Below are 19,599 nucleotides of genomic sequence, written 5' to 3' on the forward strand. Positions count from 1 at the left end.
CCGCGTTGGACTGACCCTAATATTTGCATTTGAGCATTAATGGCTCTGAGATCATGTAATAGTCTCCACTTGCCTGAGGCCTTTTTAATAACAAAAATAGGGGTATTCCATGGAGAAACAGAAGGCTCCACATGTCCAAACCTTAGTTGTTCCTGTACCAATTGAGTTATAGCCTCCAGTTTTTCTTGGGACAGGGGCCACTGAGGCACCCACACCGCTTTATTTGTTAACCAGGGTATGGGTGTTGGACTGGTGGAGGCTAAATTTTCAGTGACCCCCAAGAAAAACCCAAGCCCTGCTTGTCTTTATTGGCAGCTGGCTCCACAGGGGCATGCCGGCCCTGTAAATATTTCCCTAATCCACCAGTAGGGACAAAGCCCTGATTTTTCATTATAGTTTGTGCCGTTGAAGAATAATCAGTAGTTAGAATTAAACCCATTTGCTGTTGGATATCCCGGCCCCACAAATTAACTGGGACCTGGAGGACAAATGGCTGAAATTTTCCTTTTTGACCTTCCTTTGTGGACCAGGTCAACTGTTTTGAGCTGACCCGAGGAGTATCTGCATAACCTAAACCTTGCAGAGTTTGTGAAGAAAATTGTAGGGGCCATGTCTTTGGCCATTGAGTTATTTGGATGATACTCCGGTCCGCTCCCGTGTCCACCAGACCATTAAAGGTCCTTCCTTCAATTGTTAATGTTAACATGGGACGGTTATTTAAGGCCATGGACAAGCAGACAAGGTCTGCTCCTGAGGTACTTAAACTTCTTTCCTTTTCTTGCACCGGGGAAACTTGATGACGGGAAGGCACTAAAATTAATTGAGCAACTCGCTCTCCAGGAGCCACTGAAATGACCCCTCGAGAGACTGAACAGAGGACTTGGATGGCTCCCCTGTAATTAGGGTCAACAACTCCAGGGAACACTACAAGGCCTTTCATAGTATTGGAAGCGCGTCCCAACACTATTCCCACCATATTTTCAGGGAGGGGGCCCATTAGGTCAGTAGTTATGAGTTGAGCCCCCATGTCCTCCGTTATGACCACTCCTGCGGTGGCACGGAGGTCCAGCCCTGCAGATCCTGCGGTTGCTCTGCGGAAACAAATGGCTGTTGGAGATGAGGTGAGGGCCTCTGATAAGTTTCCTGGCACCGAATCCCCTGATTTCACGGGCCCTGGGGCAATGGGCCCCTCTGCCCGTTTTTTGGCTCCAAGGCCTGAGGTTGCAGGATAAGCTGTCCATTCACATCTTTAACGGATCTGCACTCATTTGCCCAATGTTTTCCCTTTTTACATCGTGGACAAAGTCCCGGTTCGCGAGGGGGCCTCTGCTTTGAATATTTTAAATTGGGACACTGTCTTCTGAAATGTCCTGGCTGTTGACAATTGAAGCATAATCCTGAATTAATTCTAGTGGTCTCAGCTACCGCAGCAACAATTTTATCCAAGCTCACAGGGGCTCCCACCTCCCGACAGGCCCTAATCCAATCTTGTAAGGGCTTGTCTTTTATAGGAATAATAGCCTTTTGGCATTCAGGGAGGCTTTGTTCAAAAATAATTTGTTGAATTAAGAGCATGTGATCCTCTGGGTCCACAAACAATTTCTCTGCAGTTTCTAAAACTCTGGTTCTACACAGAGTCAAGTGCAGCTCAGAATTTTGTGTTAGTCAACAATTTTACTTTTCTCCTTTTATTATAATTATTAGCATCTATTCATTGTACAAAGTGATAAATTACAGTGTAATTTTATTATGAAGATTCTGTCTATAAGTCTTATCCATCCACTCTTTTTCCACCCTCTCCCGAATGCAGGGGGTTGAATGCCTTCACATATGGTATACTGCCATCTTTGATCTTCAGGCCATTTCTTTTTTGCTGCTGTTTATTTATCTTCACATGTGAGAGAAAGCATGTGATAGTGATCTTTCTGAGTCTTGTTCTTTGGCTTATTCTGACTTCTGCTTCCATCAAATTTCCTGAATATGTCAGAAATAATTCTTTGTGGATGACTATTATTCTATTGTGCATATATATGTATATATATATTCTACTTCTCTATAAATGGTCACTTAGATTGAGTCCATATATTGACTATTTAAAAGAGTTTTTAATAAAACTATTGAAAATAGTTTCTCCATAAGCATGAACATGAATGTAGCTCTTTTGTGTACTCTCTTCAGATTCATACCAAGAAGTGTGATAATTACATTACATGATAGTTTGTTATTCAACAACTTCTTGACAGTTCTCCATTTCCACTGGCTTCAGTTTCATCATCTGCAAAAAGTTTGTTTCACAATTTCCAAGCCTGATATTAGCTCTCAAGCATTTGGGCACAACTCTGTAAATTCTTTTTTTTTTTGCCAGTCCTGGGTCTTGAACTCAGGGCCTGAGCCCTGTCTTTGGACTTTCTTAAGGCTAGAGCTCTACCACTTTAGCCACAGCAACAATTCCGGCCTTTTTCTTTTCTATGTATGTAGTACTGAGAAATCGAACCCGAGTCTTTGTGCATGCTAGGCAAGCACTCTACCACTAGGCCAAACTCCCAGCCAAACTGTTCTGATTCTTTTTTTTTTCTGTTTCCCTGAACTTGTGGAAAAATGTTTAGTTTCTGTCTTTTAATCTACAATTTTTCAAGCAACGTTAGTCAGCTAGCAATCCAGAGAGAAGTACAAATGTATGAGAATGTGAGTGCTCATGATTAGATAATAGTCTATTGTGATTAGTGTTCAGTGTTTTGATTGTAAATATTCAGAATCTAGAGTGAGTTAAATACATTATAGCGGGGGCTGGGAGTTTGGCCTAGTGGTAGAGTGCTTGCCTTGCATGCATGAAGACCCAGGTTCGATTCCTCAGTACCACATACATACAAAAAAGCCAGAAATGGTGCTGAGGCTCAAATGGTAGAGCTCTAGCCTTGAGAAAAGTCCAAGGACAGTGCTCAGGCCCTGAGCTCAAGCCCAGGACTGGCAAAAAAAAAACCAAAAAACAAACAACAACAACAAAAAAAACCCAACATTATAGCGGTAGTATGTGAAGACAATAAAATGTTGTCTATACTCAAATCAATCACATTCTTTTCATTGTAGGATGTCACCAAAAATCCACACATATGAGACAATAGTTGTAAACAAGACAACATAGAACTAGATTTTTAAAACACAGAGAATCTACAAGCCAACAAATATAATCTTGCTGTTCCATCTCATATTGGATGAGAGGGAAAGAGTCAGTTATGACCTAAACAAACTTACATTACAGATTTCATCTGCAGAGAGTAGATGTAATGTCATAATTTTTAAACTGTCATATCTGAACCAGTGTAATAATTAAGGCAGCATACACCTCATGAGAATATAGAGAAAATAATTGTGAGTTGAACATCTGGGAAGTATCCTAAAATATTCAGTATTTCTGCCCAACCTTGGATAAGGAAGAAGCCTTTTGGGAACAGTTAAGAAAAGAAGATCATTTCAGTTGAAACACTAATGTGGATACAAATAGGTTGGTCACAGGATTTCTAGAGGGTTTTAGGCAATGGATTTAAAACAATTTAGACTTGAATCCAGCATTCTTGTCCTGTGCTTTTGATGTTTTGCCCAAGCAAGCACAGAATTTCTAACAAGAAATTTTTATAGAAAGTTAAGACTATAGGTCTTGTAAGTACATTTATTTTGGTTTTGTGGAATAGTGGAAATTCCCCTAGAAGTGAGCCACAGTTCTTACTTCTGATTTCTATATGTTACAAAGAGAAATCAGTTTTTTCAGTCAGAGGCATACTTGCAGGAGCTCACTTAGAAACATCTACAGTGACATTCATTTTTATTGGCATAGGTATATTCTATGTAATTGGACTGGTTTGTATCAATTTGGGAAAACTTCAATGAAACCACCTGTCTTTCCTGGACTCTTGATGATTGGAATCAGTCCTTTCAAAAGCGTGCCTTGAGTTGAAGTTTATAATGTAATAATTTTTGAAACATTCTTTGCTTTTTGGACTGTTCTTTTATCATTTAGTTCTTGTCATTGCAAGAGGTTTGACAGTGGATCCTTGTCACAAAGAAATTCATATTAAGCTTTGAAACGTTTTAGCTAATGGTCAACAGTGTGTGTCTCTCTCATTTTCTTTCTTTCTTTCTTTCTTTCTTTCTTTCTTTCTTTCTTTCTTTCTTTCTTTCTTTCTTTCTTTCTTTTCTGAGACAGTGTGCCTAGTAGGCAAATCTGAAGACAAGGTAGTATGAAGAAAATGTGCCAACTTTCAAATGAGCCATCACTGAATTAAACTATCAGACCTTCTGCTTCCTGGCTCTTGGCCACGTAATCATATAATTTCTATTTTTAACTGGGGGAAATGAAGGTAATATTTCATTCTTATAAACACAGTTGTGAGTGTAAGTTGTGTAGGTTTGCAACCTAGGAGAGTGGTTGGCTCCTAGCAAGACAGTTTTCTCCCATGGGAGGCTCCTCCTACACTCATCTATATATCTGTACATACATGATTTTTCATGCATATTCCAGCTGGGTATTTATCACTGGGCTTTTTTTCTAGTCTTTGAAAATGTCTTTTAGCCATGTGCTCCAGAGATGTTGCAAACACTTAACTTCCTAAAATTCTGGTCTTTCCTCATAGCACTTGTCACAGCTACACATGTCTAGTTGTGTGATTAGAAGTTTGTGAACCCTAGGAAGGTAGACAAGAAGCAGGACTGTTTCCAATAGTCTCATTCATTTTTCTCCTTTTTTCCTGGCACTGAAGACCCTCCTATGATACTTGTGTCATTTATAAGGGATCCAGAGTCCTTTAATGCTATGTAAAACATATTGTGACTTGTGTTTGAGGATATTGAATACATGGAATATTGTCTTGGAATGGAATAAATTCAGGTATCTTTAAATAAATCGATGACTCTTTTACTCATTTGCTAAATGTAAACAGTGAGAAAAAGATTTCCATATAGCCACAGCCAGGCATAGGGGAACACAACGGCAGTCCCAATAATTTGAGAAGGATCTCTTGAGTGTGAGCCATGCAACCAAATCTTGAACAAAACCAGATCCAGAAAACAAAGCTTCAGATTGCTTTAATTTTTCTAAATTTATTTTTAGCAATAAGAGAGCATAAATGAAATGCCTAGAAAAGTGTTTATATCTAGTGTTCACATAAGCTATGGTAGTTTCATATAGTAACAATAGCACAAATACAAAAAGCAAGTACAGAATCTCAATTCTACATTAAAACTAAGTAAAATTTTCTAGTATTCACCAACGTTGAATATAGGTCAGCAGCAGGATTTAAAAAATTATTGTCAAAGTGGTATACAGAGGGGTTACAATTATGTACATAAGGTAATGAATATATTTCTTGAACATTGTTATCCCACCCTCCTTTTTCTCCTACTTTCCCTCCCTTCAATCCTACTTGCCCCCCCGCCTCTGCAAGCTGTAAAGTTCATTGCAACATATTGTCATGTGAGTGTCACTATTACACTGGTTCACACTTTGTCCTTTGTGTCACCATTTTGTTGCTTCCCTTTCCTTCCCCAATTCAGATATATATATATATATATATATATAGACAGATAGCTAGATAGATATAGATATCTCTATCTATATGTCTATCTATCTATCTATCTATCTATCTATCTATATGACACAGGGAGTCAAAATGAAATTCAGTGACAATAGGGAAAAAGCAATGGAAAAATAAATGAAGGAAAAAAAATAATATCACACAGAACACTAAAACCAACAACAAAAAAAGGCTCTTGCTGCTGGTTGCGGTGGCTTATGCCTGTAATCCTAGCTATTCAGGAGGCTGAGATCTGAGGATCATGGTTCAAAGCCAGCCCGGGCACTAAAGAACATGACTTTTATCTTCAAGTAACCACTAGAAAATGAGAAGTGGTGCTGTGGCTCAAGGGGTAGTATAGTAGCCTTGAGCTGAAGAGCTCAGAGATAGTGCTCAGGCCCAGAGTTCAAGCCCCGTGCAGACCAAACAAAAGAAAAGCCTCTTGCTTCCATATCTTGTACTTCAGTTCACTTAGCATCATCTCATATGGTCTTATGTACATAACTATAGATGTATTGTGATGCTCTTCTAGGACCATCCTAGACATGCATTAATGATTAAAAATGAGGGAAACCATGGAGTCTATGTTTATTTTGGTGTGGCTTACCTGACTTAATATGACTTTTTCCAAGTCCTTCTATTTCCTTATGGTATCATTTTCTCATGGCAGCATAAAATTCCATTGTGTACATATACCACATTTTCTTGATCCATTCATCTACTGAGGGGCATCTGGGTTTTTAAAAATAGGAATAACTCAAGATAATTTTTAAGTTGTCAGTAAAACAACCACTAAATAGTTGGCAAAATTTCATGTCTTAAGCACTTTGATATAGAGTATTGGAGAAAAAGAACTGACATATTAATTTATGGTGAAAGACAGGAATATTAACTCCATTCTCCTATAATGCTGCTGAGATTACAAAAGTATTGAGAACTGAAGACAGACCAATCATTTTTAGCATAAGATGACTCTATGCAGGTTTATGAAGCTTCATGTGATTAGACAGGATTAATATAGTGGATGCTTTTGTCTCTTCTCTGGAGTCTGTTGTACAAGAAAGAGCAATTGATTAATGTTCTCCTAGGAACTTCTATCATCAGTTGAACTATTTGAGGGACAGCTTTGGTTGACAAAGAAATCCTTTGAGATAGCTTTTAAAGACTGATACCATAAGAAGTTTTAATAACAGACAAATTTGTGAGCTGAGCCAAATATCATCCATAGAGGCATAATTTAATGGTACATGAGAAATTTGGGGTGATGTTATGGCCTTGGATTACATATGCAAGAAGTAGACACGTTTGGGCTCCAATTAAGTTACTAACTCCCTGCTAAAGAAAGGAACACATGTAGAGAACACACTGATAGCATTTGGTATGCAGGAGTCTTCCAATGGCAAAGGAGCCACTTGAGAATTTATTATATACATTAATTTGATTGCACAGTGATATATTTGTTAGACAAATTACCACGGGTCTAATTAAAAGGTGGTCTCAAAAGCCACCTGATTGCTGATTTACTTCACATGTATTGGATTCCAATGCATTTGTGGAGCTAAATTAGATGTAATTTCCAAGTAATAAAACTTAAGTGGTGTAAAATCTTAGGTTACTAGATTAAAAAATGAATGAAGAAACTTAACAACATTATTGAACAGCATGAGGTGCTGAATGCTCTTTAGTGTCTCCAGCAGCAACAGACAAGAGTGGGGAGCCTATTTTCAATGTCTTTTGTTGTTGTTGTTGTTGTTGTTGTTGTTGGTGGTGGTGGTGGTGGTGGTGGTGGTGGTGGTGATTTGTGGGCTCTCCATACATCTTCCTATTACAGAACACAATTTCTTCATTTGAAGATGATTTTTCCTCCATTTATTTTTCCAGCATTAATTTAAAGGAAACCACCAGATGGGGAGATCCATTTTTCTAGTGATAATACAGTAGATTATGATAAGTACTTTTGAGTTGGACATGTACTATTGACCAATTGGAACAAAGAAATACTTTTCATGGCCGGGAGTTTTGCCTAGTGGTTAAAGTGCTTGCCTAGCATGCATGAAGACCCGGGTTCGATTCCTCGGTACCACATATAGAAAAAAGCCAGAAGTGGTGCTGAGGCTCAAGTGGTAGAGCTCTAGCCTTGAGAAAGTCCAAGGACAGTGCTCAGACCCTGAGCTCAAGCCCAGGACTGGCAAAAAAAAAAAGAAATACTTTTCATTTTTTTTCTAGAAAAATTCATGACTCTGGATATATCTGCTTTTTGTGTTTATTATATCACATGCGTATAGAGACCTTGTTATTCTGTAAATTATGTTACCTTAATTCCAATAAATATCTGGCTAAAGTACATATTTAATTAATCCTAGGTAAATGTTTGAACTTGGTAAGAAATAACATACCATTCAAAATTTTGTTTTTGCCAATTATTTTAGATTTCTGCATTCAATCACAGACAAGAAAATACAATTAAAGAAAGAAAACCAATCACCACCTTTTCCTGCCAGGGCTGGTTTCAAACAGTCCCAAGATCTAGACTTCCTGAGTAGGTAGGATTACATGTGTGAGCCATCAGTGCAAACTCTCACTTCTTTTAGTGCTGTGGCACTAGAAGATTGGAATTAGTTTACTGGAATGTGAATAAAGTTTTATTATTCTCAACTACTGGTTTGTGAGGGAGTGGATAGGTGGTGGTGCTTAGAATAGAGAAGGAGATTGGATTAGATGCTTGATGATTTCAAGGAGTCCTAGGGGAAAACATGGCCGTACTAGGAAACATCTTCATTTCTTTGTATGCATTTCTGATGCATTTTTCTGTATGTCATTGAGTCTGCCTTTGTTGCTTGATTTTCTGAGTTTCTCACTCTCTTCACCCATCTGTCTTTTTGATACATTCATTTCTTCTCAAAATATGGCATTCCTCTTTTTTATCCATTAAATTTCTTCTAAAATATTTTCTTCTATTTATTGTCCCATTTCTTATTATCACTCTGATTTATTTTACTCATCAGGTTTTATTCTTCCTTCTGGGATGATATGTAGCTTGAGATGTATATTAGCAAATTTAATAATTGTGGCATAAGCTGGAGATATAAGATCTATGGCCAGACTTGCTCATGATCTTACTGTATTTATGTGTATGTACTTACTTTATTTTACTTTCTTTTTTATTAACTATTTTCCATTTGGAAATATTTTAATATAGAGTTATGCAGATATCAACTTGAAATCCTTGTCTTGGGCTTTAAACTATCAGATTTATATACTAATGATGTTTAAGGATAAGCGTGACAAAATAATTTTATATCTGTTTTTGCATCAGAGCCTCACAGCTGTAGCTGGTCTATAGGTTATAGATTTTTATTAATAAAGTAAGATATTTGAGACAACAATCTCTAATATCTCCTTCAGCACTGAAAGCAAAGATAATTAGGTATATGCGTTGAGTTTACCATTTCACTTTTGTTTCTACTAAAAATGTTTTGTAGAAAAGACAGATTAATTCTTCTGCATATATCATATATAAAATAAAAGACCAAATGCTAAGTAATAATCAATGTTTGAAGATTCATAGGAAAATTAATACATTGTTTTGAATGAAAAGACAAATCTTTAAAATGTAACATTGCCTTTTGATTATAATTACATTCATTTGTGAATTCTCACTGGAAGAATTTGAAGGAAAAAAAGTAATGCATAACATGTAATATTAAAGACATTTCAATTTGTCACTGAAAGTACCTGTATCTAATTGACTTCTTAGAAAAAATGAAACAACTGTTTTTTAAGTGTAGTTCATGCTTTTATTTAATGGTATTCAGTGAGTCTGGCATTAAACTCCAAACAATCCTGCCTTCATCTCCTATGTACTGGGATTACAGATATTAAGAATGATTTGAAAGTAAATGGGCATAGTACCAGGAATCAAGAGACTCATAATGATTTTGCATATCATGATCTAATCATCTTACTTGTCTAAACTCCAATTTATTTGTAATATGAAGGAATTATTAGGGTTAATGGTGCCTGAAGTATGTCTGACTTAGTAAAACAAAGAATCTATTTGTGTTTTTTGTAACTATCTGGATTTTTAAACTTACCATTAAATAGTTGTACAAAGGAGTTTACATTTAACAAAATGGTTTATTTATGCCCTATGTCTTGATCATTTCATCACTTGTACTCATTACTCCCAACCTACTCTTTCCCTCATTCTTCTTGAGTATGTAGTACATTGAATTCTTCTTTTTTTAATGTGGAGCTTGAACTTGGCCTGGGCTCTGTCCCTGAGCTCTTCAGCTCAAGGCCACCACCCTACCCCTTGAGCACAGCCCCACTTCCTGTTTTCTAATGAATAATTGGAGATAATTGTCTCATGGCTTTTAGTGCCCAGACTGGCTTTGAACTGTGATCCTCAGATCTGAGCCTCGTGAGTAGCTAGGATTATAGGCATGAGCCATGGTGCTCAGCTGTGAGTACATTATTTCTTGAACATTGTTATCCTTTCCCCAGTTTCCAACATATTGTCTTATAAATATCACTGTTACTTTCCACCCTTTAGTACATAATACAGCATGCTTCCCTCATAATCTTTGATAATTTCATATTCATGGCCACTTAGCTCAGTATATAAGGCATTTTACTTACGTTAGATCATATAACAAGAACTCACATTGTTCTGGGGATTCAGTTCTTCTATAAAATGTGTAAATAAAAAATACAATGAGTCAGGCATTGGTAGCTTATGCTTATAATCCTAGTTACATTGGAGGCTGTGAACTAAGGATTGATGCCAGCTTGGACAATGAAGTTCTTGAGACTCATATCTCCAACCAACCTCAAAAGCCTGAAGTGGAGCTGTGGCTCAAATAACACGTGTTAATCTTGTGCAGAAAAACTCAAGGACAGCACCCCAGGCAATGATTTTAAATCCCAGGATCACACATATGTATGTGCACATACACATACACATACACACAGACACAGACATACACACACACACGGATATAATGAGTAAGCACAAATTACTCACAAATAATAGGAAATTTCCAAAGAATTAAAATCTGTAGAAGAAAAACCAAATTGTAGGGAATATTTAGATCACTATTTTTTTTTCTATTAAAGCACATTTAAAATGTCAGAAGCACCAATATTGCTCCTACTCTGACAGACTATTTGTTTTGACATATTGCCTGCAGACTGATTTTTGTTCACACAAACACATGTTAAAATAGTTGCAGTTAGAGCATATGCATAATATTGACATCTGTGTTTGCATTTGTTCAATCATTTACATGTTTTTCTTTATGTGCAAATAGCTTCATAATATATTGGCAACATGATGTATAATATATATTTAAATATTTCATTTTGATTATTTACACCTCTGTGGTACATAATGAAGTAAAATTTTTGATTGAGATGGTTTTTCTTTTTTTCATGTATTTTTTATTGTAATTAATACAATGGTCACATTATATAGAAGGGTTACATTATATTCACCAGAGAGAAGGTGCATTACTTCACATACATTGATACTCTTTCTCATGTCTTGGTCCCTATTTCCCTCCCCCTTCCCCCAACCTTCATCTTGTTTTCCTCCCTTCCTTATCTGACTTCAAACAACCAAATACACATATATACAATATATCAGATAACCACGTAAAATACTGTAACAATATGAGATAACCAAGTGACATAAATAGTACATTAAGGACAACAATCACACATTATATGGTTTTTGTTTCTATATCCTGGAGGTCCTTTCATTTAACATTATACTGTATGGCATTATGTATCTAGGTTTTGTTCTATTGTAAATCTCTACTAGGAGAACCCAAGGTTTCTACTGATTATGACAAATGAGGGAAATCATTGAGCCTATGTTTCTTTGAGTCTGGCTTACTTCACTTAATATGATTTTTTCTAAGTCTTTCCATTTCCTAACAAATGGGGCAATGTCATTCTTTCTGACAGCAGCAAAGAATTCCATTGTGGATAAATACCACATCTTGTTGATCCACTCATCAACTGAGGGGCATCTGGGTTGGTTCCATATCTTTGCTGTAATAAATAGTGCTGCAATGAACATTGTTGTGCTAGTGGATTTAGTATGTCCTTGTTTCTGGATGACTATGTAAATGCCAAGTAGTGGAATTGCTGGGTCATAGGGGAGCTCTATGTTTAGTCTTTTGAGGAACTGCCATACTGCTTTCCATAGTAGTTGAACGAGTTTTCACTCCCACCAACAGTGTAGTAGTGATTCCTCCTGGCCACATCCCCTCCAGCATCTGTTTTTAGTAGATTTCTTGATCCTGGCCATTCTAACTGGAGTGAGGTAGAATCTTAGAGTTTTTTAATTTGCAATTCTTTTATGGCCAGAGATATGGAGCATTTCTTCATGTGTCTATAAGCCATTTTTGTTTCTTCTTCAGAGAAGACTCTCTTTAAGTTTTGGTCCATCTTTTAATGGGATGGTTGTTACTTTGAAGATTAGTTTGGGAATGATTCAATTTTTTGAGCTGTTGATATATTTTAGATATGAGGCCTTTGTCCATTGTATGGTTAGTGAAGACCTTCTCCCACTCTGTAGGCTTTCTAGTTAATTTGCTAGCTATGTCCTTTGCCATACAGAAGCACTGCAGTTTAATGCAGTCCCACGTATCCAGACTTTCTCTGAGTTATTGTGTGTCTGGGTCCTTATTAAGAAAGTTTCGACCTGTGCCAAGGAGACCTATTTTATCTCCTATTCCTTCTTGTAAAGTTTTCAGTGTATCTGCTTTTACCTTGAGGTCTTTGATCCATTGGGAATTAATCCTGTTGTAGGGTGACAAACAAGGATCCAACTTTAGTTTTCTGCAGGTGCTTAACCAGTTTTTCTAAGCTGTCAGGTCTTCGTCTCACAACAAAATAATAAGTCATTTTATTGGAACAAATGATTACTATTTAATCTGTCATAACAGCTTACATAATAGATAGGTTACACACATATACGTACATTGTATATAAAGCATACTATATTATCTTACCATATATTTTACATATAGGTGAAAAAGTTTGTAGCTTCTCCAACATTTGGTTAGTAATTTGTGAACTTCTATTTATAAATTGAGGAGTTTAAAATAATGTCTCAAAATTCATTTAATTTCACTTTATTATGAAATAATCAACATTTTCCTAGGAAAAATCAATTCCTACTTACTTGGGATACCATATTTAAAACTGTTCTAAGTTGATTTTTGAGGTATAGGATACACAGGTTCTTAAGCTTTGACACTTATGAAACCATCAAGATAATGAATATATCCTCTTTAGTTTCTGTAAGAGCTTATGTAGAATTTGCCAATAAGCTGTGAAGGTCTGGATATTTGTTTTTATGAAGGATTTAAATTCTAAATTCAAATTTTGAAGTAGATATCTGGTTATTTCTCTCTGGGAAGGATTTTGTTTTGTTTTGTTTTGCCAGACCTGTGCTTAGGCTCTGGGCCTGAGCACTATCGTTGGGTTTTCTCAAGGTTTTACCACTTGAGCCACAGCACAACTTTTGGCTTTTTTCTATGTATGTGATACCGGGGAATGAAACCTGGGTCTTCTTGCATGGTAGGCAAGCTCTGTACTACTAGGCCAAACTCCCTGCCCCACTCTGAGAACTTGTATGCTGGAAGAAAAATTTCTATTTCATTGAAGTTGTCAAGCTTAGTGCCATCAAGTTGTTCATAATGTCCCCCAATGAGCTGTTTGATATTACTAGAATCTGAAATCGTGTAACTTCCCTCATTCTTGGTTGGCAATTCATAATTTATGTCTTTTCTCTTTTGCTCATGATTAATGCCACTGTATTAAGCATCCTCCACAATCATTCTTCTTTCTCTGACTTCCTCAATAGATGGTCCATTTTTCTCTTACTTTGATATCTGTCTTATATTATTACTTACTTTCTTCTAGAAAATTTGACTTTTGATTTTTATGGCAGACATGGCATATTTTATCTGGTTATCTAGATAAAAGATATTTTTATCACTATACTCTTGGTGTGTGTGTGTGTGTGCCTGTGTGCCTGTGTGTGCCAATCCTGGGGCTAAAGTTCAGGGTCTGAAGGTTTTTCATAAGCTTTTGCTTACAGATAGCTTACTTGAGCCACACCTCCATTTCTGACTTGGTTAGTGGTTAACTGGAAATAAGCATCCCATAGACTTTTCTACCTGGGCTGACTGAAACAGATCTCAGCCTCCTGAGTAGCAAGGATTATAGATGTGAGCCATGGGTACCTGGCTCTTTATTCTTTTGTTGATTGTACATGGGAATTTCCTTGAGGTATAATCATATGTTTATGTAATATGCTTTAATTTTATATACATAAATGATCATATTGACTCCCCTTGAAATTTCTCACTTATTTTACCCCTCACTGCTCCACCATTACAATATTTGGAACAGTTTTATTTTGTCCTCTATTACATTGGGGATTCTGCTGTACCAATAGGCCAACAGCCTTTGTCTTGCCAGATCACCATGTCAATCCTCTCAGTTCCAGAATGCTTCCTTCCTATCAGTTTCCATTAGTTTTACAGTAGCAGATTCCAGTTTTTCTTTCAAGATTAGTCTCTTAGTTTTTCTGTTTATTCTCCTATAATGGACTTTATGTCAGAATGACTATAGAAACTATGGGCAGCTCTAAGTGACCCATCTTCCATTAAAGGTTTTCCTTGTTTCTGTCAGATCTCTAGGGTCATTACAGAGCTATAAGACTGGGAGCTGGGATTTCGTTGTGAAATTTTATTGCCAACTCAAATCTGGTAGCAGGCTGTGCAGGAAGAGTTCTTTTTTCTTTTTTCATATAAAAAGGTGAATTTATTGGGGAAATAGATGGTGAACTGACCAGCCAGGGGAAATAGATGATGAACTGACTGGCCAGGGACACAGTGCCGACTCGGGAGCTGACGCTGTGACCCCGAGGGGCTCTCATGCTGGGTTTTTAAGGGCAAAACCCATGCGGTTGAACCTGGCCACACAGGTGGCCAATGGGATAGTTACATACACAGAGGGACCATTGCCAGCTCCGGCCACACGCAGGTAGCCAATAGGGTTACAGCCCAGTGTTTGAATTTACCTATCACCTTAGTTGGAGTTGGACCACAAATTGGGAAGGTCTCTACACAAAGCAGGCCCCCTCCCCACCCAAGCAGATATCTCTCCTCATGGGGGGTGGTGAGAAGGTCAAGGTTGCCCTCCCTAGAAGGGCAAAGGTGGCTGGGCTGTACCAGATATCCCTCCTCATGGGGGGGGAGGTCAAAGTGGCTGGGCTGTACCATTGCCAACCTTCCACAATGGGGCGGGGGAACTCTTAGGCATTCTAGATGGCGCCAGTCCCTGCTCCTCTTAACACTCCCTGCTCCCCTTAACACTCTCCGCTTTTCTTTTAGCCTAGTCAAATCCTTGACTAGTTTCCTTAGTACAAATGGGGTTATACCGGTGTGTAGGATCATCAGTTTTATAATTCTGATCCTTTTTTTACTAAAGACATCATTTCAGTAATTACACGTGGGCCAATTCTCCTCCCAGGGCGACACTCAAACCTCTAGGAACAATATATCTAGTCCTCTTCTGTTCTGGAGGACAACTTCAGCTAGGGACCTCAGTGAGTTCTCTGGGAGTCTGAAAGTCCAGGATCCTCACACGTTGTCTTCACCTAGGAGTGATGAACCCAGTAGCTCATTCCTGCTACCTTCACAGGGCTTGGAGTGCTGGGAATCACAGCATAGGTTCACTTGAGTGCCAGGGTACTGGAAACTAAATGATGAGCATGTCCCCAGATCAACTTCTAAGGCCTGTAAGGACTGGATTGAATCATGGTTAACAATGCCAGCTGAGATAACACATGGCTTGGGGGGCCAACAATTGTTATCAGACTCAGGCATACAGCATTCTTTGGTTTGGAGGGGCATATAGTATGCCTTCCCAGTTCTGCACCCAAGAAAAAGCTCTCACAACTAGGAAGCATGCTTAACAATCCCTCAGGTGGGCACAAAGAATAGTTCCATATCACTGTACCAATCCTGACCCAGCGTGCATCATGGCTAACTCAATTACATACCTACCAATTCTACTTGTAATCTCCATTCTTAAGATAATGCTCATACCATCTACTACATACAGGAACTCTCTAGGATTTGTCTTTCTCCCTTTTTGTAGAAGAAACATAAGACAATTCTTTTCAGATCCTCCCTTATCATTAAACTATCCTTCTGTTTCCTCAATTCCTTTCCAAAGGTTTTCTTTACTAAACTTTTTCTCTCTTGTTTACCTGACTATATCCCTCATTCACATTTAGCACCTCTCACGTCTAGGCTGTTCAGTACTGGATGGAAAATTCTCTTCACCCATCCAGGCACCACAATGGCTGCAAAAACCTAGCACAGATAGAATGTCCCCGCACCAAGGGTTTAGTTCCAGTCCTCTCAGGAAAGAGCTGTGGGGTGGTGGTGGAATCAGGCAGGACAGCTCAGCAGCTCCAATGGAATGTCACACCTCCTGCTGGGTCGCCTGCAAATTTAACCTAAAGTGATTTTTCCCAATGCTTTCTTGGTTGCTTTACCTGAGCACACTCGTGTTTTGTTTTGTTTGTTTGTTTGTTTTCAGGCTGGCACCCCATTAGTTTTTCCAAAGGAATACCAGGGTGACAACTTTTAGTAACCAGATTTCCTTTAAATGAGGCTAGGATTTTCTAGGCAGGCATAGAAGACTTGAACCTGTAACCAATTTTTACAAGTGCAATTTTTCTACTCTCTTCAATACCTCTAATTTATCCTGTCTCACTTTCCAAAAATGACTCTGGTTCCTTCATCTAAAGGGGATTGATGGGCGGAGATTCAGCTTCTGTAACTTCTTCAAGCTGACTCAGAGGCGTTGTCTCTATCCTTAGCTAGGGATCCTAAAAAGCTTAGACTATTTTATCAAGAGGTTGCCAGGAATACATTTCAGGAGCAATATTTTACTCCAAACTGGAGATCATATAAAATGTTTAACAACTGCTCAAACCTTCTTTGGCTACAATAGTGTAGCTTACTTAGCATCCATTTACAAAGGCATTTTCTTGGTTGTCTGGGGAACTTAATCCCTGTGATCCCAACAATGCCTCAGTTACCTATGTAGGCCTATATACAGATCAATGGAGACACAAAGCCTCAGATCCACAAACTTTCCTGAATTTGTGGCTGTTGTCAAATCAAAATTTGCTCAGTTAGGACTTTAAAATACCCACAATCATAGATGATTGGCAAGTTCCTGTCCAGTTATGGAAGGCACGGGCATTAGTAAGGCATGCTTACAAACTGTTCTATGACCTCCCGGCTCTGATTAATTTTGAATGGCCAAGCACGAGTGACTCTAGGATCTGACACCATCTCTGCCACCCAAGCAGAGGCTTTCTCCATCTGGATGCTTCATTTCTTTTGTCCCAGTAGTGTCTCTCCACACAGGGATAAATGTCCCATTGGCATTTCACTTGGTTGGTTTCTGGACTTGAACTCAGGGTCTGGATGCTGTCTCTCAGCTCTCCAGCTGAAGGCTAGCACTCTGCCACTTTGAGCTCCAAAGCAACTCTGCTGCCAGATTAGACACCACAGTCTCACAGGGACTCTGCTTTGCCTGGGCTGGCTCAGAACTGCAGTTTTCAGATGAATGAGTCCTACAAAAGGCCACTTTACTCCAATTAGAAGCAACAAGGTGGTCAACTCAGAAATAGTCTCTAAGCATGATCTTACCTGGAACTTGGTTATGGCTAAAGTTACATCTGAATAAAGATTGCTGTCTTTCTCCATGGGCCTGTGGGAAATTGCTATAAAGTAACTTACAAGAGCAAGCTGAAATAGCAATTAAGCAATCATTTTGGTAATCTTAATTTTCCTTTTTCTCTTTCTTGAAACAAACATTTAGGACAACTTCATTTTCAAATTTTGTTCAGGAACCCATTTCTAATGTTCTTTAAAACTTTTACTGATATTTGCTTAAATACTTAACACTTTAGTCTTTATTTGCATTTGAAAAACCTTTAAGGGCTCAAAGAACTCCTTTTGCCTCCAGGCCTCCTAGGACTCAAGGCACTCCCTTTAGAAGGCACCTCCTTTTAGAAGAGGCATTTTTCCCCCTGCAGTTTATATTACTGCCTAGAACTCCAACAACAGTTTAAACTCAAATAAGTTTTTTACTTAATGCAAGAACTACAAACATCAGTGCACCAAAAGTCTAAGTCTGGACTTAGTTTCCTTCTTTTTCTAAAATATGTCCGATTGCAATCCAGTAGCATGAAACCAAATCATAAGGAGATAAACTTTTAAACATTCCTTTAAAATGCTAATCACATTACCCACATTTTACCATCAGATTTTCAGTGTCAGTCTGCAAGGAAAAAGGGCAAAGATGATCCACTCAGTCCATCTGACCAGGTTTAGTGAGCAGCCTTCATGCCAGCTTATTTTCTTTCAACAGTGTGGACCCTCCCTGAGGGCCTTTTCCACCATGGGAACCCAGAGCTGCACCTTTGCCAGTTCACCTCTCACCCCCAAAGACTATCCTAAGTTTTAGGACTATCCTAAATTTTCCCATCCTTTCTCTTGGCATTTGAATACCTAAACAGTTTTAAAAGACAGGCAAAGTTTCTGACATTGATAAACAAATTCACATTTAAATCTCTAATACATGTCTCCAAACTTTAACTATAGGAAATAAATTCCAAATTCCCTAATGCCTCTGGGCTAAACAGGATACAATGTTTACAATGTAAACAGCTCTATGCATTATAATACCAGATTTTTTTAAATGCAGATTTCAGGATCTTTAGAAAAATACTTTTTACTAGTTCCTCTCTAAAACAATGCAGTAATCCTTTGAGACAAAGATCTTAAAGCACACAAAATTCAAGAGAGCTTTGCCAACTTTATTCTTGCAGGTGAGAACCAGGTTCAAAACAAAACTTTTTTTTTTTTTTTTTTGCCAGTCCTGGGCTTGAGCTCAGAGCCTGAGCACTGTCCTTGGACTTTCTCAAGGCTAGCACTCTACCACTTGAGCCTCAGCACCACTTCTGGCTTTTTGCTATGTATGTGGGGTACCAAGGAATCGAGCCTGGGTCTTCGTGCATGCTAGGCAAGCACTTTACCACTAGGCCAAACTCCCGGCCCCAAAACAAAACTTTTTACAAGGCAACTTAGCTGGAATTTATTTTTCCAAGGCTTGTGACAACTGCAGACATGCGGGAGCGGCCATACCAGGCCCAGAAATGTTCAAATAAATAACAAAGACATACACACACAAAAATCACAAGGATCCATATTTAAGACTGGTACCAATTTCGAAAACAAAACCAGACAAGACAAAAAAACACCTCACAAAACAAGACAGAAACAGAGACCTTTAAGTACCCCCAAATTTTGATGGCATGCCTGGCAGCAGTCAGAGTAAGGAAGACACCTGGGGCCCCGAAAAGTCTCAGGGGTGCTTCCCCGTGGAGACTTCCTTTCTCTGGCAGCCGGCTGGCCAAGGCCATCCTACCCGCAAAAACTGCTATCAGGGGGGCAAGAGTTTTTCGTTTCTGGCAAGACTCAGAGGGGATTCCACATTCCTCCTGCTTGGAACCTAATTCCAGGGAGGGGATTCCACATTCCTCCCGATAGGAACCTCCACAAGGGGGTCAAGGTGTCCCTTGACCACCCCGGCCTTAGAGAGCTTGCTGCATCCAGCTTTTTCCTCTCTGTTTTAGGCCACAGTGCACTTTCCAGATATACGTACAGAGCGATCGACCAACTTCTACTTACCTCCAGATGCCTTTACTTTTCACCCAGGCGACTTTCCCCAAAAAGATGGTTAAGAATTCCTGGAGGATAATCAGAGACTCTCTTGGGTCTGATGCCATCGATGGGATTCCACATCCACCAGTGGGACCGAACCCACGCGTCACCCTGTGGTTAAGGACTCTTCCTGGCCCATGAACCAAAAATGTTATGGGGACAAGAGGAGGGGATTCCACATTCCTCCAGGTGGGGAT

This window comes from Megascapheus bottae, chromosome 8 (genome assembly GCF_031878675.1).
Source record: "Megascapheus bottae isolate mThoBot1 chromosome 8, mThoBot2.hap1, whole genome shotgun sequence".
Lineage (NCBI taxonomy): Eukaryota > Metazoa > Chordata > Mammalia > Rodentia > Geomyidae > Megascapheus > Megascapheus bottae.